Below are 26,667 nucleotides of genomic sequence, written 5' to 3'. Positions count from 1 at the left end.
CCACCTTCATATTTCCATATTATATTTTGTATATATGTTTGTCTTTGTTGCAGTTATTGACCATTGTCATGTTTTATGCTGTTGATATGGTGAACATGTGCCAAATGCATGACCATTTTACAATGGCGGACATTTGCACACAAGTCGCTGGCTACTGCTTGCAATACATCCTTGTTCTTGTTATACTTGTGTGTTAACCAATGTATGTTACTGAAATCCATGTACACAACATGATATTTTTTAAGCTGTACTGTTGTATTATTGTAAATATTCTTAAATGTCATTGTTGTGTGTACATGTATTAACCTTGCTTCCATGTACATTCCATTTAGGCCACTGACTGTCATACATATATGCCTACACCTCTGTGTTGCCTTTCACATGGCATATACATTTTACATATATGCATTCCATTACACATTTGTTTTGGTTGTGTACACCTACTTGTGTATTTAGTAGCCATTTTGCTGCTTTGCTGTTGTACGGCTGTTAGTGGCTGTGCTTGTTTTTTTCCTTTTACATGCATGGTCAGAGGTTTAGTTCTGCCCACTGCTGGAATTATTTAGCATTGTTATATCTGCGCTTGCACATCTGTGCTGTTGCTTGGCTTATACTTGCTCTGCTGACAGACTACTTGGGTATGTGTTTATCCAATTTGAACCGTGATCCTTAATTATTACCCTACACCACACATCTACCATTGGCCATACACATCCAGGTATGACTACTACATAATTTACAACATCCAACCAAGGAACCAAAAACAACTTGAAAAATCCCAGGAAGGCTCGAAGCTCAACCAAGACAAGTTTATTGAATGACAAATACACAGGTTCTCCAACACTGACCTAGGTTTCGTCCCAAATGGACTTCATCAGAGTGTGTCGAACCTACTGAAATATATATGATAACACCGATTAATCAATTATCCAATGAAAATAAATGAAATAAAATAAAATATTTAAAAATTAAACAAAGTTAAAAATCCCATGCAGCTCGTAAAAAATGTATACTATTACCAAATACAGCATGATAAATATTAAAAATGTTATGTGTATACCTAAACACCATAAATTGTAATAAAACACTTGTGCAATACCAGTTGAAATACAATGAATTAATATAAATTCATATGTATAATAAATCTAACATTGTAGAAACAGTTACAATTAATTATAAAAAGAGTTGCAATAAATTGTAAAAAGATGTAATATGTTCTTGCCTCAACAAGGTATCAAATATTTTTACCTAAAAAAATGTGTAATTGCCAGCATAAACCAGATGGACATCACCTCCTAGTATATCACCCTATTATGTTTCTAAGCCTCAAGTAGGGTTTGATGGAAATAAATTCATTTAAACCCGGAGGGTGATGAGCATTTAATAACATCTGCCATTTAAGTTCACTTACATCTAAATGGTACTCAGTCAGCTTTCCTTGTTGATCCTTTACCAATTGCTCTATAATACAAAATGAAAATTTATGATCATTGTATGCTATAATATGTTGGGCTAAGGTATTCGTGGACCTTTTATGTTGGATGTCTAAGACGTGCTCCTTAATTCTTTCCCTAAATTTTCTGCATGTCTTGCCCACATAGAATGCCATACATGACCGACATTTAGCAAGATATATGACATTGGAAGAATGACAATTAAAATTACCCCCAATATTTATGTGTATGTTATTGATGGTTATCTTACTTGCTGTTGGCAAAATGAACCTGCATGTTGAGCATCTACCACACTTGAAATTGCCTTTAATTTTACGTGTAGTATTGTCCCTTGATGTACTACCTTTCTCAAATATCTGTTTAAGTGCCCTGTCCTTACGAAAAACAAACTTAGGTTTACGTGTGGCAAAACCATGAAATTCCTTCAATCTAATGAAAGACCTCCAATTCTTTTCTATAATCTTAATTATATCTTCAGTATCAGCATTAAATGTGAGAACAAACAAAAAATGTTCATCGCATATGTCGTACCTCTTTTTATCTTGGGGTTTCTCATTAAAAAGATCTTGCATACTCTTAAGTATAGGTTGAATGTATCCACCATCTCTTTTAAACTGTATTTCCTTCCTAACTTCATCACATAAGGACTTAGGATAACCCCTATTTGTAAAAAGTTTGACCATAAATTCTAGTTCTACCTCGAAATCCAACTCTTCACTGACCATACGGGCTGCCCTGACCATTTGACCTTTGATAATGGCTCTTTTTTGATGTTCCGGGTGCCAACTATCGTAATGCAGATAAGAGTTGGAAAATGTAGACTTCCTGAATATTTTTGATGTTAGCAGACTATTTTCTCTATTATAAGACAAACAAATATCCAAATAGGTGATTCTTTCCTCATTAATCTCATAGGTAAATTTCAAAAACCAAACAGTTTGATTGATATATTTGATGAAAGTATCCAAGATAATCTTATCACCATGCCACACAATGAATATATCATCCAAATAACGCGTGTACATCTTGATATATGGACTGTATTCACTATTGAGGACAAAATTAGTCTCCCAAAATGCCATAATGTAATTGGCATAAATGGGGGCACATGCTGCCCCCATTGCCACACCTGTACACTGACGGAAATTATGGCCTTCAAAAAACAGGAAATTGTTACGCAATACTAACTCCATAAGTCTCACATAGGTGTTAATCTGTTCCTGGTCATAAACACCACTAACAAAATGTTGTTCTTCCAGCCAAACAAGGCCTACTTCATGTGGAATAATGGTAAACAAGTTGACCACATCAATAGTCACAAAATATACCATCCTGGATATCAAGTTTTTTAACCTTATCTAAAAAATGCCAGGAATCTTTAGTGATGTGTGGAAAACTGTTTAAACCTATTTTTAATTTTGAATCCAGAAACTGACTGATATAAGAGACCTTGCTTCTTTTACCGTCTGCAATCGGTCTAAACCGAACGTTGTTGAGACCTTTATGAATTTTTGGAATTCCAAAAATCCCACTCACAACCGGAAATTTATTCGACATGTATTCGTGTTCATCTTCATTGATTTCCCCTTGTAATAACATGAATTCGAGAACTAGTTCAATATTTTTATATGCTATATTGATTTCATTGGTGCTCACCTCTGTATAATTGTCATCCATAAGCATAGTAAGCATTTCATTAACATAATCTAATTTGTCTATTATAACAACTCCGTTGCCCTTATCGGGCTTCATTACTCGGATATTTTTATTAGAACAAATATAAAAGATACTATCAATATTTTCTTGTGTTAAATTTCCTTGTTGTATCGTTGGGCTGGACCTATAATGCTCCCTAATGTCCTGCTCACATAAATTTTCAAATAACTGTACAATGTTATTATAAGGTGGATTAAAATAACTCGGCTTATGCAAATTTCCTATGCTCAAAGTGCGCTCACTGCTTTTCTGAAAACCGAAATAAGCCAACAAATTCATTTTTCGAGTAAATAACTTTAATTCTATAAGTGTTTCCACTATTCTGCCATTTCTACATGGTACAAAGTTGAAGCCTTTAGATAATAATTCAGCATGCTGCATGCCAAAAACTACACTAGAATAGTTGTATAATTTGAAATCTTGAGCATTATTAAATAAAATTACTGGATTAGATAAAGGAGTTGATGTGTAAGTATCTACAACTTGCACATGTGTTAAATTATCTGCCATGGGCTGTTGGTCAATCACTACTGCTTTAATGCCATCAGATACATTAAATTGTGTTGCTGAAAGACTTGTATCAAACTCTAAATGGCGACCATTGTCGTTGTTAAGATATAAATCTAATAATTGATGTTCATCACTAGTCAAACCACTATATATATGAGAGTCAGATGTCAGTCCATTAATTTCATTGACAAATGTGTGAGTACTCATTTGTAACAATACTTTATCATCTGAGTCGACAGGTAAATCAACAAGAGATATATTATCGGCATTTCCACAAGGTATTCCATGAAAAAAATTACCTAAACTATTTACATCCGAAAGTGTACTATCCCTTTCTAACAAATCAATACACCTTTCCGACTGGCCCTCACAACCATCAATTAATACTTCATTCAAAACAGAGGGGGAACAATAATGATCATCAACCAATAAAGGAGAGGAAAAATATGTCCCCGTCCGTGCTGAATCACACGGAACACTGTCCTCCCGTATAATTAAAGGCAATGTATGATTAACGTCTGTACAAAGATTGTCAGAAAAGGAATTCTCTGTGAAAAAGTTCACTCCCAACGAATTAAACATGTGGTCTGCTTGAACCTGGTCGTTGACCATAGTACACTTGTCCAAACTAAATTCAATGTCAATACATGGGTCGTCAAGTCGCATGGATGTAATAGCACAACTTTTAACTATATGCCCAGAATTTGCAAACACTTGATTACTTGAACAAACAAAACAATTGTCATCGCATGAGGATGAGTCATGTAACCAAAAAATCTTTTTAGCTACCTTCTTGCTGCTCTCGACCAGTTGCGTTCTTGATTCCCCATCTGGTAATTCGTTTTGGCTCTTGCTCCTGGAAAATAACCCTCGTTGTTGTCTCGTACTGGCCCTTGCTGTCTGATCCTCTCCGACTGCCTCGGAACATCACCTAAAGGGTCTTCCCCTTGATTGGTGGTACTGTTGAAGCTTTCTTGTGTTTCCGACACTGCCTTTTCCTCCAGATGTCCACTCGGATTGGTTGAAACGTCTGCCTGCGAATTTTGAAGTTTACCTTTGCCATCAAGTAGATAAACTTTACCTTTACGATATATTTGTATATCACGCTGCAGTTTGTCGAACTTTTTGTTATATAAGGTATCACAACACTTGTCAATATCCTTTACAATATTAACATAATTAGTCAAGTATTGATCAAATAAAAGATCTTGTGTGATCCTAGAATGAAAAACATCCAACTCACTGAGCAGTCCCTCAATTTTGATATTATTGTATTTCACCATGATTTCCATTATTTGCACCCCAGTCGTGTCAAATAACATATGTAAATCTTTAAGCATGTCCAAGTTGTGTTCACATCCATTTGGGTAATGCCAGACCCATAACCCTTTGGGTACTAGTCCCAACTGGATGTTCCGACCCAAATAGCCATTTTCTAGTTGTAACCTTTTTAGTTTAAACAACTTAATTTCAAAGTCTTTTAGTAGTTCAGATAGCGACTTTACATTTGTATCTGACCCCACATGTGCAGTACCTTTATCTTGACTAAAACTGAAGCAATTCGTTAACCATCGGTTCCGATTCTTAGCCGCATAGGAATTAGCTGATGTAGAAGGTTTAGTAGAACCCGGGCTGTTATTATTACCTTCCACTAAAATAGCATTGTCCGAAGCAATGGGGACAGGTGTAACTTGAGTAAGTGGTAGTCCCAAACTATAGTTGGGAGAAGAACCCAAAACAAGGTTTTGCTTTCCCAAAAGGCTTTGAATCTTTGTGGTATGCTCCCGTAATTGCTGATGTATTTGTTGCAATAAACCTTTGATGTTAATTGGCGAGCCATCGTCCTCCATGGCGAAAACAGCAACCAACCAAGGAACCAAAAACAACTTGAAAAATCCCACGAAGGCTCGAAGCTCAACCAAGACAAGTTTATTGAATGACAAATACACAGGTTCTCCAACACTGACCTAGGTTTCGTCCCAAATGGACTTCATCAGAGTGTGTCAAACCTACTGAAATATATATGATAACACCGATTAATCAATTATCCAATGAAAATAAATGAAATAAAATAAAATATTTAAAAATTAAACAAAGTTAAAAATCCCATGCAGCTCGTAAAAAATGTATACTATTACCAAATACAGCATGATAAATATTAAAAATGTTATGTGTATACCTAAACACCATAAATTGTAATAAAACACTTGTGCAATACCAGTTGAAATACAATGAATTAATATAAATTCATATGTATAATAAATCTAACATTGTAGAAACAGTTACAATTAATTATAAAAAGAGTTGCAATAAATTGTAAAAAGATGTAATATGTTCTTGCCTCAACAAGGTATCAAATATTTTTACCTAAAAAAATGTGTAATTGCCAGCATAAACCAGATGGACATCACCTCCTAGTATATATATATATATATATATATATATATATATATATATATATATATATATATATGTTATCATATATATTTCAGTAGGTTCGACACACTCTGATGAAGTCCATTTGGGACGAAACCTAGGTCAGTGTTGGAGAACCTGTGTATTTGTCATTCAATAAACTTGTCTTGGTTGAGCTTCGAGCCTTCGTGGGATAATTTACAACATGTCATGATGTGAAAGTGCATAGATAGATAAATTTCTATGCATTTCACCCTGGCTGGTATTCATCCCTATGCTGTTTGAAAACCTTTTCCATTGCCGATGTTTTGCAGTGTGCCATCTGTGTAACTTGCCTGTCCTTACTATTTTTTTTTCACCTGTTGTCTGTCATGTGTTGCGATGTTTTTCTATGGGTATACCTGCTGTGATGGCCTTCTCTTCCCCTTTCCCTATCTTTATCTTTCCTCCTATTCTTAATAAATAAACAAATAAATAAATAAATGTGGCCTATTCCCACCATCAAAAAAAAAAAGTTGCTCATGCCCCTCTGACTTTCCCTCAGATTTTCCTATCCAAACATCCTTCTTGTGTGTCCCTCCTCTCCCTCTGTACCCCATGTCTGCTTTTCTATCTCCCACTTTCTTTGGGTGTGTCTGTTACCTGTGTTGCCCATGTAGATTCAACAACCATTGTTAGCTAATATTAGCTGGTGGTGATGTGGCTATAATTGCCCTTTGCCAGTATTATGTTTTTATTAGAAATTTTATGGATTCAGTCAGAATATGTAAGTGCAAACAAACATATTTTATTAGTAAATGATTTACGGAGATATATGTACTTGTCTATAATCTTACTGAAAAGATTGCTGAAGATATGTATTTTGAATGCCATGTATCTTTCATTAGAATAGTTGGCATTCTTTATGATAACAGAGTTTGTTATATTCTATAGCTGTCCTTAAACTTACTGGAGAGATTATGTTATAGATATGTATTTAAGACTGTCAGAATGCTTGAATTGTCATAATCCTTCTGTAACTTTGTTAATGTACATCACTCTTTGACAGAAAATTTTCGTTACTTACAGATTACTTGCAGGTATGTTCAGTGTACCGTTGTTATTGAGATACTCTCTTGTGCACCGAGCTATTCTGAATTCACTGTGGCACGTTTAAATATTATACCAGTTTAATGTGCAGGATTCTGTGATCTTTATGGAATCTGGCCGAATGAAACCATAGGGAGGTGAACAGTGTAGCTCTTGGATATGATACCAATGGTGTAAACCACATTTTGACCAAAAGACATGGGCACCTTATGATTATGTCAGTCTTGGCCAAATAAAGAGGGAGAGAGATAGAGAGAGAGAGAGAGAGAGAGAGAGAGAGAGTGAGAGGGAGAGAGAGAGAGAGAGAGAGAGAGAGAGGTGGTATATATATATATATATATATATATATATATATATATATATATATATATATATATATATAGAGAGAGAGAGAGAGAGAGAGAGGGAGAGGGAAAGAGAGAGATAGAGAGAGGGAGAGAGAGAGAGATGAAGGCTAGGGTTGGCTAGGATATATGAAGAAATGTTATGTTATTAAGAATGCAGTAATAATACAGGCCATTGACCCGGATGGGTAAAAAAAATACTTTAGGTTTGGGTCAGTTAAAAAAGAGGTATATAAATGCTATGTCCGTATAAATAGAGGAATCTATACCTACATTTGCTTAAAAAGGGCAAGCCATAGTTTGTCAGAATGAAAAATAAATTCTTAGTTCAAGCTTAGCATGGGTGGAACAGTAATGATGTAGAGTATGCTTATCTTGGATGGATAAGAAATGTTCCCCATGGTGTTGGAAGACATGGTGAAGCTTACTGAAGTGGAGTGGAGAACACAGACCTTTCAAGACCTCCATACCTGTCACAAGAATTCACACAAACTGTGTCATGTAAAGCATTCAGGTGGCACAGATGTTTATAAGTAAATCAGAAAAGGGGGAGATAATATTAGAATATATGAAGGCTATATGCCACAGTATTGCAAAATATGCTACAGATGGAAAAATAAAACAAAGGAAAAATGGTGGAGGGGAGGGAAGGAATGTATATCAGTCTTGATGTGTTGTTTTCTCTTGTACTTCACTCATCCCTGTCTGAGGTTACCACATTATTTGAAAAAAGTGTAAGGACTGCAGGAAAAGGATCAGATATTTTAGTCAATACAGGGAACTATGGGTAAAAAACAAGCCAGTTACTAAGAAGAAAGGCAGCACAAAGGAAAACTGCAGAAGAATATACCTGATTCATCCCTTAAAACCAAAGCAGAGTGGTGAAATTGAAAAAGACAGAAGGACAACAGTGCAGCAGGCAGCAAGCCAAGCCACAGCCCAGGATTAGGACAGTAGGAAGGATATGCCAATGGCAAAACTGCTCACTTTTTAGCATACAAGTTATTAAAGAATATCTTGAGGATGTACAGCTCATGGGTGCTGAACGATGTGATATTATGATTATTAAGCCAATAATAAAAGCAAATCTTGACAAGGATGCTTCATAAGTCAGACAGGTATGAAGGGGAAACCTCAGAAATGCCACCAATAGAAGTGGTAGGAAGTGCATATATAATACTGAATGGTTTAATCTTACATGATGGTGGTGTGGTTTATCATGGAGTGTACAAGCTAGGTACAAGGTCACCAGAGCAGAAATGATTCATGACCCTTAGGCTCCAAAGCAAAAATGTTACATTGAGGAAGGTCAACTGATATGTAAGCTTTATTGGACAATGAGGAAGCCATTAAATATATTAAGAAGGAAATGTTTGTGGAAAAACACATGGCTTGAGACCTGGTGGGGCTACATACAGAAGGAGCAAGCTTGATCAAGTCCACATACCTATCTGCAGAAATAACAAGACAAATGAATATGAAAGTGGAAAATTTGAATGGATTATGTCAAACAGCTCAGAAACATAAAAAATATAAACAAGGCAATCAAATAAATTCCTTGCAACTATTTAAGTATAATCTATCTATCTATAATCCTCTTTGGGAAAAAACATGTACCCATGAATTACCACATAAGTGGCAGTACACTAAACACCAAAAGTGTGATAAGGGACTTATGGACACAGGTGGACAATGGTCTCACCTTCGATAACCACATTGCCACAAAAGTCAGGAAATCCTTCTATGTGGCACACCTCATCACTAAGGGCTTTTCATCCAGAAAAATGAGGTCATTGTCCCACTGTACTCATCCCTCATTAGACCCATTATAGAGTACAACGCCCCGTTTGGTATGTGCCTCACAAAACATGAAAGGCCACAGAAATACCTCACTAAAAGAATCACAAGCCTAAAGCAGATGCCCTATGCTGACCGTCTAAAAAAACTCCAGCTATACTCTGTCGCATATCGCCTACTCAGAGGCGATCTCTGCTTAACATAAAAGGCCATGTCAAACCCACAGCTGTTGGACATGCTACACTTAAAGAAATCCCAATCCCTCAGAGCTGCACACTCCAGGGATCTAAACTTGGTCATCACAATGAACAAAACATGCTGGAGGGATAGGTTCATGACGCAGAGACTCCCCATACTCTGGAATAGACTGCCCATACATGTCAAGCTGAGCACCTCTTTGGCCCTCTTCAAAAGGAACCTTGACGATTGGATGGGGGATAGGAAATTCACCCCAGGGATCACATCAGACACCCTACTAGACAGGGGACCAGGGAAGTAAATATTCTGGGAAAAAATATCCAGGGAATTGCTATGGCTAGGCTTATATAGGCTCTAGGGCCGATAGCCTAGTACCAACCTATGAACATATGTTGAAATGGAATTAATAGAACCATGGTTACAGTGGTAAAGACAGAATGACTAGCAGGTCAGTGAATTAAAGACACAAACAATACAGTCAGATGAGAGAAAAGGCTTGAAAGCATTTAATTAACAACTATGATGAAGTGGCCTGAAAAGAAAGGCTAATGAAGCAGAGATAGGCTGAGAGCTCAGAAGACATTTTGGGCTTTCAGTTTCCTCAGTTGCAGATGGTCAGTGTGTAGGTTTAGGTATGCTTGTGGCAGATGCTGGAAGGAGGTAATATAGAGAGCAACAGATATTTTTTAACAGAGGCTGTACATTCCAAACAAAAATCAGAATCAGTGGGCAAATAGTTGTGGCCATGATGCTGGAGTAATCAATAGAGAGGATTTACATAGGTTCATAGGCTCATAAGTTGGTACTAGGCTATTGGCCCTAGGGCCTATACAAGCCTAGCCATAACAATTCCCTGGATATTTCTTCCCACAATATTTACTTCCCTGGACCCCGTCTAGCAGGGTAACTGAAATGATCCTCGGGGTGAATCTCCTATCTCCCATCCAATCATCAAGGTTCCTTTTGAAGAGGGCCAAGGAGGAGCTCTGCTTGACATGTATGGGCAGTCTATTCCAGAGTATGGGGGGGTCTCTGGGTCTGGAACCTATCCCTCCAGCATGTTTTGTTCATTGTGATGACAAGGTTTAGATCCCTGGAGCATGTGGCTCTGAGGGATTGGGATTTCTTTAAGTGGAGCATGTCCAACAGCTCAGGGTTTGACATGGCCTTGTATGTTAAGCAGAGATCGCCTCTGAATAGACGATATGCCACAGAGTATAGCTGGTGTTTTTTAGATGGTCAGCATATGGAATCTGCTTTAGGCCTGGTTTTAGTGAGGATTTTCTGTGGCCTTTCCAGCTGTTGCAGATGTCTTGTGAGGTACATACCAAATGGGGCATTATATTCTATAATGGGTCTAATGAGGGATGTGTACAGTGGGACAATGACCTCCCTTTTTCTGGATAAAAAGCCCTTAGTGATGAGGTGTGCCACATAGAAGGATTTCCTGACTGCTGTGGTGATGTGGTTATCGAAGGTGAGATCACTGTCCACCTGTGTCCCTAAGTTTCTCATCACACTTTCAATGTTTAGTGTACTGCCACCTATGTGGTAATTCATGGGTACATGTTTTTTTCCAAAGGGGATAACTATACATTTCTTGGCATTAAGCTTGAGCCCATGGCTCTGGCACCAGGCATCTGTTTCTGTAAGGCCCTTTTGTAGAATATCCATATCCTTTGGAGATTCAATAATGGCTCCCAGTTTGCAGTCATCTGCGAACTTTGTTAGCCAGAGTCCCTTAGTGTTGGCCTGTACTTCAGGGAAGTAGATGCCATACAAGAGTGGTCCCAAGACTGAACCCTGAGGTTCTCCACTTGTCACTTGTCTGGAGATGGATTTGGAGTCAGCTACTTTTACAGTCTGGGTTCTGTCAGTAAGCCAATTGGCAACCCATTGAGTGACATAGGGATTTATGCCCAGCTTAGTAAGTTTATCTATGATTCCAGAGTGGGGGATGGTGTCGGAGGCCTTGGCGAGGTCCAGATAGGCTGTGTGAACCACCTTACCCTCGTCCACAGCTCTGTAGATTGATTTGAAGAAGTCAATCAGGTTCAGGAGACAAGATCCTCCCTTCACAAACCCAAACTGGGTGGGGTCCAGTGTTTGAAGGTTGCCAGTGTCTTTGTTTATAAGTTCCATGATAATGTGTTCCATGCCCTTGCAGATCAGGCTTGTCAGACTGATGGGACGGTAGTTCCCTGGATCCAAGGTGGATCCCCCCTTGTGGAGTGGGATAACTGTAGCTGTGTACCACAAGAGAGAAAGGGGTGGATAGAACATCCTAACAGGACTCCTTTTGAGTCTGAAAGGCTGATGAGGATATTTGTGAACTGGAAAGAAAATATGTGATCTACAGTACAGTTTTAGGATGTAAGAAAGTTCGTCAATGACTGAAGAATTCCTGGATGGATATGATCTGGAATTCTGCATGTGAACCATTAGTAAGAAAGGAGTCAGTCAGAAACCAATGCTGGAGAGGTAGGTCATACTTCAGGAGGTGGTGAGGGAGAAATACTTGAAGGGAAGTATATTATAACCTTTCTCATCATCAGATTACAGGTTTACAAATTTTTTCACCGTAGCTTTTTCCCAAGAAAGTACTGTTGCAGTTTTTGACCATGTATTACCTACATACCTACCTTATGCAAAGGGATGCACAATTAAAGACAGCACATCAAAGAATATAGTAAAATCACACACAATTCTTTAAATATGGCTATGAAAGTTCATAATAGCTGAAGAATACTATGACTTATGAAGGTGTGCATGCAGGCATCCTATAAGCTTTTTGCAATCAAGATGAGCCACTGGAAATAACTATACATACAGTAAAGGGCAAAATTAGACATTAACAAATGCATATCTGGAAAGAATGTTAGCCACCTATAGGGAGTACGAGAAGTGCAACACAGAAATATAGAAGGAAGTAACACAGATAGACTGAAAGACTACTACCCAAATATATTCCTGTTAATCTCAGAAGTGAATATAGGGCACATCAGGGTAAGCCCATCCTTCAAGGCCTTGTACCATGCAAAAGGAGATATTTTTAGTGGGATGAAAACAGATGGGCCATCAAAGATGGTATATTTGTAGGTAAATGAAATTGAATTGGAAGGACAGTGTTTCTGATCACCAAAGGAGTATGGCAGTGAAACTCAAAGGTGCAGTAAATTAGACCAAATCTGCAGATTAATCATGTGCAGCCAGCTAATGGAACTGGAGGAATTACTAAAGCTTGCATGCTGTGTCATTACCTGGGAACAAGTTATATTAAGCACATACTCAAAACTTTAAAAATATGGTAGTGTAAAAGCTTAACCGTAGAACATCCAATCCTTCCGTGTAGAATGATTTGTGCATATGGAAATTATAGCAACCTACCTATGGCAGACATGTTCTGCTAGGAGCTGTGAGGTTTTAATACAGAACTTCAGATTAAATTGATACGATAAAGTAGTGATGAGAATTATATTTTTCTATAACATTACTTGACAAAATGGCTTAGGGTAGGCCACACATAACATGCGCAGGGCCATCTCTTAACTGGAGCTGCTATCCATATACTGAGCAGTCTTTCAGTTGAAGGATTAACTGCCCAGTATGAAGAATATATTTCATTAACATAATCAGCTACTTGGCAAGGCTTTAAATGCCTTGTCCAATAGATCATGTTGAGCACTGCTGGTGCTAAGCAAATTAGTGGTTACCCCCATTAAACATAATACTGTCTGTGTGCCTGAAGCTAATAATTTCATAGCTGATGGCATGCCTACTTTCCACTTTCTGGGATGAACCTGTCGGCAGCAGGGGTGCATTCAGTTTTGATATTTCAAAATTTCCACTGCAAACAGCCATTAATTTGAATGAAAGGGAGCAGTATGGATGGGTAGAATATGCTGTAAGTGGAACTGTGGTCCAAAGTGGAGGAGCAAGAATAGCTACTTGAAATCACAACTCTAGCAATTTAGTCCTAGGTTGGTTCTGTATTGAGTCACTTCCTGTCATGAACAAATAAGAGCTACTCTGGAGGTACTTGACATGCCACTGAGTAAGCAGAGAAGGCCATCTATGGTTTACAATATATCTAAACAATCTTGTCAATAATCTAGGATATCTACAGGTAGAAAAATTTAGAACAGTTATTTAACATATAGAGAGAGTAGGTTGGACCAATAAGTCTCTGACAACACTGAGCAATGCATAGTTAATATCATTATGGAAAGTGTAAATGTTAGTCTAAAACTATATAATAAACTATATATTTCTATTGAAAGTCTCATAGGCTCACAGGTAAGTACAAGGCTAGCTGACCTTGCAGGCCATCTTAACCTAGGATACTTTCCCTTGTGGTACTTGAATTAACCTTTCCCATTTGGTGCTAATAATTACATTTTACCCATAGTGAGAATAAATGGGATTATACCATAGATAATTTGTAGGGATCCATGAATTTGATAAAATATTTAGGAGCTGACTCTGTCCACTTGTAGTACAGGGGCAGTCCTGGGGTAATTTTTTGGCTTCCATTCCATAGAGCCAATTTGGTCTTGAATATGGCCAGGCTTGAGCTTTGTTTTTTGTGGATGGAGCATGTGTTCCAGAGCAGCTTTGTCATCTATGAGATACAATTGTCCTTTAAATCTGTTCTGTTGATGTTTGGTAAAAGGTCTAGATCCTTAGACTGAGTATTTCTGGCACAAGTTGACTTGCCACATGCAGTAAATCCATCAGTATACTGAATATAGTGACAGGGCTTTCAGTCAGTCCCTGTAGGACATAGTGTTTAGAACAGGTATTCTTTTTGTAAGGTATTTCTCTGAACATTCCAGTTGTTGCATGTATATGGATAGATACATGCCAAAACTTTTGTTTATAAGCTGTGCACTATGTAAGGACTTTCTTACGACAAATGGGCACATGCTATTCGAAAGTTAGGTCACTATCCACACAAGCTCTCAAATCCCAAACAAGCTGGTCAGTTGTTGGTGTGATAATTTCCCAGAGTAGATGGCTTTACAAAGGATAACAAAAATGCATTACTTTGAGATTTAGTTTCAGTCCATGAGTTTGGCACCAGTTATTTATTTGGGACCAACCTTTCTGCATGATGGTCAAGTCATTTGGGGATAGAATGACTGCTCTTAGCTTGCATTCATCTGCAAACTAGTCAACTAGAGCCCTTTGGTATTTGCTTTTACTCCAGAAAAGTGGATGTCAAACAGGAGACCTCCAGCACAGAACACTGTGGGCCTCCACTGGTAACTGGTCTCTTTGTGAAGGTAACTTCCCTTATTTTGATTTCCTGCATCGTATCTGTGAGCAACCTGGCAACCCAGTGGGTCACACAGGGGTTTATTTCTAGGTTATTTAGCTTTTCTGCTGCATCTGAGGGATGGACTGTGTCAAAAGCTTTGGCCAAGTTGAGGTATGTGGTGTGTATCATTTTACCTTCAACCCTTCTCTGGTGACCCTTTTCAAAAAAGTCCTCCAGGCTTACTAAGCATAACCTGCCTTTGCTGTGTCGTAACTGAGACAGAGCAAGTGGTTGGAGTTTCCCTATGACCTTACTGATTAGTTCCATGATAAGCCATTCTATGGCTTTGCATATGACTCTGGTCAGAGTTAAAGGTCTGTAATTGCCTGGATCCCTGGAAGGTCCTACCTTATGCAGGGGAATGACTGTAACTGTTCTCCTTTCACTTCATGCAAAACCTGTATGTAAGCTGATTTTTATCAATGTTAAGAATGTGACTACATCATACTTTATGCTATTTAATATCCATCCATGGATTTGGATATTGTCAGGACTCAGCAATGCAGCTCTTTTAGCATTCGATAGCTCTTTTTGGACTTGGTCTTGTGTGATAGATGGAAAATGGCATATCTTAACTCCTGTCTTATCACTCTGACTTTCCCTTCAAGATATCAGTTTCTGGTATGTCTTGAAGGACAGTCAGAATAGTGAGAGAGGGCTAATGTCAGAGCTGAATTTATCAGCCAGTAGGGTCACTATATCTCCAGTCTCAGCGTATTTAACATAATTCTCAATCAGCTCAGTGCATTGCTGAGTTGTGATTTTGAGATTACGAATATAACTAAAAAAGGCCATATGATTATCCTTGGCTTGGGTAGCTATTTTAGCCTAAAGCTTGGCTTTGGTGAATTGTATTAAGCTCCTGAGTTGTTTATTTCAGTGATGAGGGGGCTGTCATTCTAGAAATTGCTCCTCCTACTTTTGACCAAAATTCTCTTCCTTTTATTGTAAAGCTTGTTGATATTATGGTTCCACTGTGTGAGTTTGTTTCTGCAGTTTTCCCTGTGCTTGTTCCTACAGTGTACAGCTAAATTTGTGCATGCTGATATAGAGTTGTGGTGTATGTTTCTGCATATTCAGCAGTGTTAACTGAGTTTGTGGTGATTTGAAACTTGCCATCACTTAGGAGTAGGTAGTCTGTGTTAGAAAAATTTCTAAAGATACCGGGTATGTAAGGGATCTCTGGTTTCAATTTTATTTCGGAGGAGACTGTTTTATGGTCAGACAAAACAAGTGAAGAAGATACGCAAGGGACAGTGCAAGATGCTCCCATATTAATAAGGACAAGATCCAAGATATTGTTATCCCCTACTGGGTACTCTTAATTGTTCCAGGGCATTTGTATTGACAAAGTCCAGGAATCTCTGTGCTTGTGCACGAGTGGTGGTGTGGGTTTCCAGCCTATAGCAGGATAGTTTTGTTCACCTACAAAAATGGCATTGGGCTTAATACTGAGTGATTATAGTTCCTGAAGATAGGTGCTGTGGCTTTCTTGTGTCACTAAGTAGTCACTAAGCTGAAACTAAAGAATTAGTACTTCACAAGCAGGCAATAGACGAATCTATTGTTTTAGGGATCAAAGGGTTTAAGAAAGGCAGATGAGAGAAGCAGATCATACGTTAAGAGGAGGAGAGAGGCAACATAGAGCTGCAGGTAGGAAACCATATCTCAGTAAAGTAAAAACAAGTGGAAACAGTAAGGCAAAGGAGTAGCAAGCTGTCTTTAATAAGGCTTTGTGTCTGAGTTTGATGAAATACACTCCTCATATTTTTCCTAACTTTTTAAGGTAGGTGAGAGGATAAAGTAAGGGTAGAAGTACTGCAGAATGAAGCCATTGTTATATAAGACTTCATATAGATGTAACAGTGATGTTACAGGGAAAGCAATGGAAGGCATCTGTTGTACAAAGCATAACTGACATGACTGACTCTGGTGTATTATAATAAATGGGTGGAAAAGCAGCAAAGTTATAATGAGATTCATTGGGTTACATAAGGCCAATTAATATCCAACAACATGCATGCCTGTAAAAGCTGAAGCATGTCAGGTAAAGCATATGATGAATAAAATATGTGTAAATTGGGTAAATACATTTATACTAATGAACACAGATAACATTTAAAAAATAATGATGTGTTAGTTTAGACAATGTTAAAACAATGATAATTAACTCTAGTGACTGTTATTCAGAAAGAGACTGGCAGTGAAAGCTGGATGTGGACTTATTCAGAAAGAGAAAGAGACAGTTCTTTGAAATATATAAATATTGAGTGTATTTAATGAGTAATTAAAGATGACAATTTCCCCATGCATAATGAAGGGTGGAGCTGTCTAATAAATATTTAAACCATAGTTTGTGGAGGTTTTCATGATGACAGTTTACATTTTAATGTTTCCAGCCACTTAAGTGACACCATTTTAGGCACATTTGTAGAGTAGGGGATACATTTTCGCTGTCTGATAGTTTGCATGCATTTGCTTTTTCCTGAGAAGTTATTTTTTTAATTGCTCTGACTGAAAATTATGCTAATAGTTTAAAATTGTCTGTCTAACTATGCTAATTATGTAAGGCAGAGTGATAGTATAGTATCCCAGTAGTTAAAAATATTCAGCTCCAGAATCAATATTCAGCCTTGAGTCAGGTCTCTGTTTTATATGTTATCCCTATGCCTGTGGGGTTTCTTCTGGTAATTTGGCCCCCCACCACCATCCACAAAAATGCAAATATTTTTTTCTACTCATTATTTATTAAAAATTTTATATATATATATATATATATATATATATATATATATAGTTGAAAGTCATGTGGTCGAAACCATATGTTTGACTTTTTGAAAAGTCAATGCATTTGTATGCAGATTATGGTACAGTGGGGATCGGGTAATTTTCCATTTTCCTACAGTAGTGCAATCTTGCAGTTGGTATATAGCATTTTCAGGAGGTGTGTGGGATTCAATGGAGCTTGCCCCCTGCAAAAATGTAAATTTTTGTAATTTTTCTTGCATTCAACATTTCAGAAAGTTGAACATATACTCTTGACCATTTAACTTTCGACATTCCGAAAAGTCAATAATGTCATATAGATCCATATATGTGTGTGTGTGTGTGTGTGTGTGTGTGTGTGTGTGTGTGTGTGTGTGTGTGTGTGTGTATATATATATATATATATATATATATATATATAGATATATATATATATATTAGTCGACTTTTCCCTTGTTCTTGTGTCTTGGGTTGTGGATAAAAAATATTGCTTCAAAAAAAACATAATATTCACTGGACAAATTTGATCTACACGCTTCCCTCAACAAATAACTTATGTGTTTCTTGACCCTCTACAATTTAGCAAAAAACTAATCCAATTCCTCACTGAATCTGATGAAAATAATGTTGTCAGATCTCATCTAGATTTAATGATGACCAGTAGAGAATAGTGATGAGCAATTAAAAGTATTTTACCTTTCAACTTAAGACATTATTTTTGATAATCATGCAGAGTACCCATCGGATCTGCGGTGGTGGTGCTGCGGTAGCGTCGCCTCACAGTAAGACACTGTCCGGTTTGATTCTCAGCTAGAGCATCTTCTGCGTGGAGACATGCATGAATGGGCGTGCCTTCATTGAAGGTTGTGCATCAGGGCTGGTAACTCAGCACGTAAAAATCAACTACCAATCATTAGTGGACCGGAGTTCTGCTGTGGCGACCCCTAACCGGGAAAAGCCGAAAGACACAACAACAACAACATGCAGAGTACCCATCACTTTAAGTCATCATTCTCTGGTAATCATCACAGAGTATCTATCACAAAAGGTACCTACCACCTTAAGTTATCATTCCCTGGAAATCACAAACCGTATCTATTACCTTAAGTTACTATTCTGTGGTAATCACCACAGAGTACCTCTTACCTTAAGTTACCTTTCTCTGGTAATAATCACTACACAGTCCTTTAAGGCATACAAAGAAAAACTATCTACTCTGAAGGGCATTTTATTTTAATGAAGAACTGAACATGAACTGGAAACTTTTGGAGTTATGAATGAATCAAGGCATGCAAATGATTTATTAGGAGCATTTCCACTGTGTAGCAAAGGCTGTCCCCTTGCCCATCTAAAATGCTTAAGGAAGATTAAGTTAATTGGCTTGCAGTTCATCTTATGGATAAACTAAAGGCAAAGGACAAGGCCTTGAAACAATGAAATGCATGCTGGAATCAGATGCCTTGTCATGAATTCACAGAACACTGAATGGACTAGAAAATTTTTCCAGTTTTATAGCAAAAACAGCCTTCGTGAGAATGAAAAAAAGTAATTTTATTCAGTCACTACAAGTCTTTTGAAAGACTTTTAAATATTAAATGGGACACAAGTTCAATTGACAGTCCATCAAAGCCTTTACATTGTATTGTTGAGTCTGCACTGCCTTTTACAAGTTTACATGGTGAGTGAAGGGGAATTCAGTAGACTGAAGACAGAGTTCAGAAAGTCCACATTGGATGGGGGATAGTGCTCTGCTGGAGAGAATATAATGTTCCCCTCAAAACCATTAAGCTGACCTACTCCCAAGTCTGAATGGGCTGACTAGGTGCAGGTAGCGGAACCATCATAAGACTTGGTCCTGCTGGGGCACTAAAAAAAAAATTATAATGACATCACCCATACCTCTCAACTCTCCGGATTTTCACAGAATATCCAGATTTTTTCATCATATTTTTGGTCTGTTCCTCAAAAATACGGTAGTTTTCTGGAAAATCACTGAGTATTAGAGTCGTTAAATAATGATATACGTTTGTTTCAAACTTCATATCCTTTAGAAAATGCATATTAACTCAAATCCTGTTATCCCAGCAACTTTCCAAATTTAAAAGAGGAATATTTAAAACTTATCCCTATTTATGGGGCCAGATTCACGAAGGCTTCCACGGAGTCTAAGAGTAGAGTAAAACTCCAGACATCCAATATGTCTACCGAGCGATCCAGCAACAGCCTGTAGTGGCGTGCATGAGAGCTCCTAAAACGACTCTTGCACGGACAGTGTTAAGTTATGCAAATTATCTCATTTGCTGCTGAAAGCTATGCAAATGAGGTAAATTTGCAATCCAGGAAACACTAATCTGTCTGAGTAAGAGTAGAGTTTTTTGCAGAAATGTACTCCTTTGGTAACGGAGTATCGTTCTGCAAATAGCAAAACGGAGCTATGACAGTTCTAAATAAAGGAAGCATCCAGTTGAGGAAGCATGCCAATGGCCAAATATAAGGTCATTGGCATTTTAATCTCTTGCAAAATATTAAAAATACATTTTTTCCCCGATTTCTGGTGTTTAAGTGTAGCACAGTGCCGCGCAAACGTGCGGCACTATAAAAACCAGAAAATAAAAACAAAAAAGCCAGAAATAGGCATTTTATTAAAAATATTCCTCTACCATGCAGGTGAATGGCAGGCTGAAGACAACATGGCTACTGAGTAGTGGTTGCTAAGGGGGGAAGCTCAGTTTGAGAGATGTAACCAAGCATTAATAGGCAATCCTATGCAAATGAGCATAAGGATAGTGAATCACAATTTTCCCTGCCATGTGAACCATGTCCCTAGAGTGTAAGTGTAGGATTAGGGGAGTAATAGAGTAGAAGATAGGTGACATCATGAGGGGGTATGTATCAAAGACTGTAAGCTTATTGGAGCATTGTGTCATGTGTTTGCTGTGAGTTACTCAGGACTGGGAGAGGCGTGTCTACAGTTGTCTTAACTGAAACCCAGAAACCGAAGGTGTACGCCTACATGAATATCACTAAAGTTTCTTGCAAAGATGCTTACACTGTGTGCGTGCCTGTAAACCCATCTAAGCCTGTGTGTGTGTGTGTGTGTGCAGCAGTGTAAGCCTGACTAAGGCTGTCTAAGCCTGTGTGCGTGCATGTGCACCTGCCTAAGCCTGTGTCAGCCTGTGTAAGCCTGTGTGTGCGCGTGTTTGTGCTTGTTTGCACGGCGCTGCGCCCTGTGGAAACAGAAAGGGAAAAGGAAGGAAAAGAAGTAGTAGGAAGTTAACCAAGGAGAACTAGCAGAGCTGCCAGGTGAAATCAATCAGAACTGATTCAGAATAGAATCAGCCAACTACACAGGCAGTACACTAGCCCAGCCCAGCACTTAAAATTCTGCAAACAACATTCCCCCATGTTTTTTTCTCAGAAACACTGCAACACTGCAGTCTACAAAGAGAAGTGAAAACTTAAAAAGCTTTACTGAGACAAAAAAATGTTAGGGGCTGCCATTACTATTATAAGGCAACATGTGCAAGATGCTGAGGGTGGTGCCATTGTGAATGCTGCTGAGCAACCCACAGTGAGGAGACAGAGAAGAGTGTACAGACCAAGGGTAACCTACCAGGGGCTACATGAGCTGGATATAGTGGAGCACTATAGAGTGGACAGAGACCTCCTGCAGCAAAATTGTTGAGCTGTGCAGGCCACACCTCACACACAGAACCAACAGAGGGGAACCCATCTCAGTGGAAACCAAGGTATGTTTTGGCCCAAGAATACTAGCAACAGGTACCTTCCAGAGACCAACTGGTGATATGATGGGGATTTCACAGGCATCAGCATCCAGGGTACTGCACCAATTCCTGAATGCCATGTCAGCACATGTCAGTGATCATGTATATTTCCCCAATTCCCATGAGGTATTGGCCAGCAATATGCGTCGCTTCCAGCAAATAGTGGAATATCCTGAGGTAGTGGGTGCAATTGACTGCACGCACATACACATCAAAGCACCAGCTGGTGAGTGGGGTAGGGCCTACATTAATTGCAAGGGCTTCCACTCCATCAACTGCCAGGTCGTGTGCGATACCCAGGGCATAATACCGAATGTGTGTGCTGGCTGCCCTGGAAGCTACCACAATTCCCATATCTGGCATCTGATGCAGCTGTACCAGACATTTGCCAATGGGGACATCCCTGACGGTCACCTAGTGGGGGATGCTGGATACGCACTGGAGCCATGGCTGATGACACCCATCAGAATTGCACACACACCTGAACAAGAACTCCATAATGAGGCACACGCACAAACACGAAATGTAATTGAGCATGTGTTTGGGATGCTCAAGTCATGGTTCCGGTGCCTGGACACATCTTGTGGAGCCTTGCAGTACTCACCAACTACATGTACCCAAATTGTCATGGTTTGTGCCATGCTACACAATATGATCCTGTGAAAACAGCTGCAGCAGGAACATCATGGGGCAGAGCCAAACAGCCCCCCACTATTACCAAGGCCTGCACAGGAGCCTCCCTCAGTAGGCAGAAGGAGGCGTGCCCAGTATGCCTTGGCCTTGGCAAAGAGGCAACACATAGCACATACACTGACTCAGTAGGAACCCTGGAAGTGATACCTCTCTCTGACTCGCACATAAAATAAAAGGGATGCCTAACTTGACACTACCTGTTTCCACACATGTATAGGGACTGTACTATGTGCATCCAACATAGGCAGCCCTGCAGCACCACCTGAGGCATGATTGCCATCTTTTAAGCTATATAAAGCAGTGCTAAGCAGCTTTTACCACTATTTAGTATATGTAAACAAAATTGCCTGTGCTAACTAGCGCAACGTCGGGCAAGGTTGAGCAATGTTGGGCAAGGTCGGGCAAAGTCGGGCAAAGTTGATCAAAGTCAGGTAAACATGCTCATATCTGCTTTACTGTTCTTTAAGCAGTCTGGTCTACCCAGCATGAAAATAAAAAGCAGTGATAGGGCTCGAACCCAGGATACTGTGCATTATAGTCACAGTACTGAACCACTAAGCCATGACAGCATTGCACTGGCATAGCCACAGCAGGACAATTGTACACTAATGCAAAGACATGCTGTAGCATGCCCCTAAAGAGGCATATGGGTAACCTCCCCCACAGGCCTATGCAGACAGAGAACAGCAGAAGAGGCGGTGTGATGTGGGTTGGGTACGCTATGAAATCGCAATCTAATATATGTGATAGTGGATGCTAAGATCTGTAGTACAGTAGTATGCCTCAAGCCAGTATGATAGGCAACAGTACATACTGAAACGGAGTGCCTTACATAGCAGTGCAGGCCTAGCAAATGTGTATAAGTGTCAGGTGAACCCCTCATCCTATGTACACCCGCACTAACAATCAGGTGTGCCCCCGGGTAGAAATGTACAAAGAATAGCTATCCCCCCTGTATGTAGAAATGTTGATAAGTCTATGCAAAGTGTCTCATGGAAGCCCTGCAGGCACAGCATAATTCCTGTTGATTTATGACACAAAGGTAAGCCCTGCTTTAAAAATACAACTTGATTTTCCACACACATATATTATAAATGTCTAAACAGCCATGCTCACACACTTCAACAAATGTAGTGTATTTCATTCAGCATCACACTGAACGGTCATACTGGTCATGCTCACACACTTAAGCAAATGTCAGGCAACAACATACTGAAAGGTCATACTGGGCATGCTCACACAGGCTAAATATGGAGGCGATAATAAGAGATCTATGGACAAATGTGGTTAGTCATCTCTACTTCCAGAAACACATTCACAAAGTGCTCAGAAAATCATGCTATGTGTTCACACAACCTGCCAAGGTCTGTGCATGTACGTCAAAGGAGGTTCCCTCTACTCATCAGTCATCAGAGCCATCAGAGAGTACCACAACACACTTGTGATGAATCTGACTAGGCACCATCAGCAGCTGGAAAGACCACTGAAGTACCTCAACAAGAGGATTACTGGCCTCAAACAGTTTCCCCATGCAACATGACTGAATTTAACCCAATCTGTACTCTGTTGCTTACTGTCTACTCAGGAGATCTCTGCACAACAGACAGGTGCATGTCATGGCAACACTCAGATCTGCTCTGAGTTACAGCTCAATGGCACTAAATATACAGAACCAACTGATATTGGCAACATCCTGGCAGATAGGATCAGTGTTAACTTTACCCCCTCTCACCCATGAAAGAGCACATCACTATAATGGAAGACTGTAAAGTTGCTGTCATCACGGCTGCACAGGTAAAAAACACTCTCCAAAGCCAGTATCACAGCAGCCATGGGACCAGATAACCTCCCTGGCTGTGTTCTACACAAACCACAGAATGAACAGGCACCACACCAAAGTACCATGTTCAGTCATAGCCACACCTCAGGCTTTGTGCCAGCTGAATGGTGCACAGTGACGGTTATCCCACTACACAAGGGTGGAGACACCACAGACTCCAGGAACTAGCACCCCATTAGCCTGATGAGACAGCCCTTCAAGGCCATGGAATGTATCATCATACAACTTATAAAAAATACAGTTGTAATCCCTAAACCCTGGACCACAACCATGTTGGGTTTGTAAAATGCAGATCATGTCTTCTAAACCTGATAGATGACATTGAAGCTGTCACCAGAACCTTAGACAAGGGTAAGGTGGGTCGCACAGCCTATGTAGATCCTATCACGGCTTACAGCACCACCCCACACTCTGTAAATATAGATAAACCCACTAAACGAGGTATAAATTGCTATGTCACAAGATGGGTTGCCAACAGGCTTACTGACAGAACACACACTGTGAAAGTAGCAGACTCCATGTATGACGTTGGACCAGTGATGAGTGCAGTACCACAGGGTCCAGTCCTGGGTCTTGTCCTGTTTAGTATCTACTTCCCTGAAGTAGACTATAACATGGAAGGTCTGTGGCTAGTGAAGTTTCCAGATGACTGCAGACTAGGAGCCATAACTGTAAACACTAAAGATGTGGACATCCTACAAAAGGGCCTCACTGAGACAGATGGCTGTTGTCAAAGCCATGGGCTCAAGCTCAATGCCAAAATGTGCATTGTCATCCCCTTTGTTAAAAACTCTGTAGCCATGAACTACAACATAGGCGGTAGTATACTTAACACTGAAAGTGTGACAAGAGACCTTGGGTCACAGGTGGACAGTGGGCACAACAGTGATAATCACATTCCCACAGTAGTCAGGAAATCCTCCTATGTGGCACACCTCATCATAAAAGGTGTCTCATGCAGAATAGAAGAGGACATTGTTCTCCTCTACTCATCACTCACTAGAACCATAATAGAGTACAATGCCCCTTTTGCTATGTACCTCACAAGACAACTACAACAACTGGAAAGCTTGCAGCAGTATCTCACAAAGAACATTAGCAGCCTGAAATACATGCCCTACACAGACCATCTCAAAATGCACCAGCCATACTCCCTTGCATATCGCCTACTCAGAGGTGTTCTCTGCTTAACATACAAAGCTATGTCAAACACAGAGCTGTTGGACATGCTCCACGTAAAACACTCACATTCCCTCTGATCTTTGGACCTAAAACCACGAGTGAAATACCAAAGGAAGGGGTGTATCCATTCACCTTATGGATACCCACACCTACAGGTTAGTGGCACAGCATGAGGCCTTGGAGACCAGGCAAGTGCAACTAAAATTGGACAAAGCTGCTTATCAGATTGTAGCCTGCTACAGATCACCTACCTTGTCTCAGGAGCCTCATTCAGTAGTCCTGAGAACAGTGGAAATTACAAAGGTCCTATCAAACACCAATATATGAGGAGATTACAACTACCCAAACATTGAGTGGGAGAATTACCCGTGTACAATGTCCTTTGCCCAATGTTTCCAAGAGTTGAAAAACTCTTAACACCCTGGAACACCTGGTCACCATGCCCACTAGATGTGAGAACATACTGGACGTGATCATCACCAACTTGGAGTACAAGTGTGCCACAACAGAGATAAACCCCTCGCTGGTAATATCAGACCATAAAGTAATCACACTGGACATCCACACCCCCCCCCCAGTCAATGAAACCACTGTGAAGACATTTTCAAAAGCAAACTGCACACTTCCCATGACCAAAGTGGAAAGTTCCAAAGCCCCCTTGCTATAGGATAATGCCATACAATCTGCCAAATAATTTACAAGTGCATCCTATGAGCATCTACAGGAATGCATTGATCGAGACATCCCAAATAAAACCAAGATGCACTCCTCCAAAAATAAGAAACCAATCTGGTGGTCATCACCCCTAAATAAGCTAGACAACAGCAGGAGGAAATGAACACATGATAGTGCAATCTTCACAAAAGGAAAGGCATCACTGATCATTATTAGGAAGAAACAATGATTGCTCATAAAATAATCCAAGGCCAGTTTCTAAAGACAAATTGCCATGGAATGTAAGAATAACAACTACAAAGCCTTCGTTAGCTATACTAAACATGTAGGTGGCAACTTCCAAATATGCTGTCAGCTACTGAAAAATGGCAAGAAATACACTGAACCAACTTACATTGCCCACATCCTGGGGGACAGGTTCAGTGCAAACTCCCCCCATCACCCCCAAAAGGGTCTGTGTTCATCCCAGAAGAATGCAGAGCCCCAGACTTCATGGACATGCAGGTAAAGACAGCTCTCTCCAAAGCTAAGAACACAGTATCAATGGGACTGGATGGTGTTCCAGGCTGCGTTGTACGCCAGCCCTAAAAGGAACTACACCCTCACCTACATTCACTGTCCAGACTCAATCGTACCACAGGCTATGTATACAAAGAATGGCATACATCAACAGTCATCCAGCTCCACAAAGGGGGTGCCACAACAGAACCTGGAAACCATTGCCTTATAGGTCTACTCAGCCTGGTCTGCAAAGCTTTGGAGCAAATTATCATGGAACCCATAAACAGAGACATTGGGGACCTCCAGACACTGGACTCTACCCAACGTGGCCTTTTTAAAGGCAGATCCTGCCTCCTAAACCTAGTTGACGTATTTGAAACAG

The sequence above is a fragment of the Protopterus annectens genome, chromosome 3.part0 (assembly GCF_019279795.1).
Source record: "Protopterus annectens isolate FY-2018-M chromosome 3.part0, PAN1.0, whole genome shotgun sequence".
NCBI lineage: Eukaryota > Metazoa > Chordata > Ceratodontiformes > Protopteridae > Protopterus > Protopterus annectens.
Note: the sequence above shows the minus strand (reverse complement) of the source record.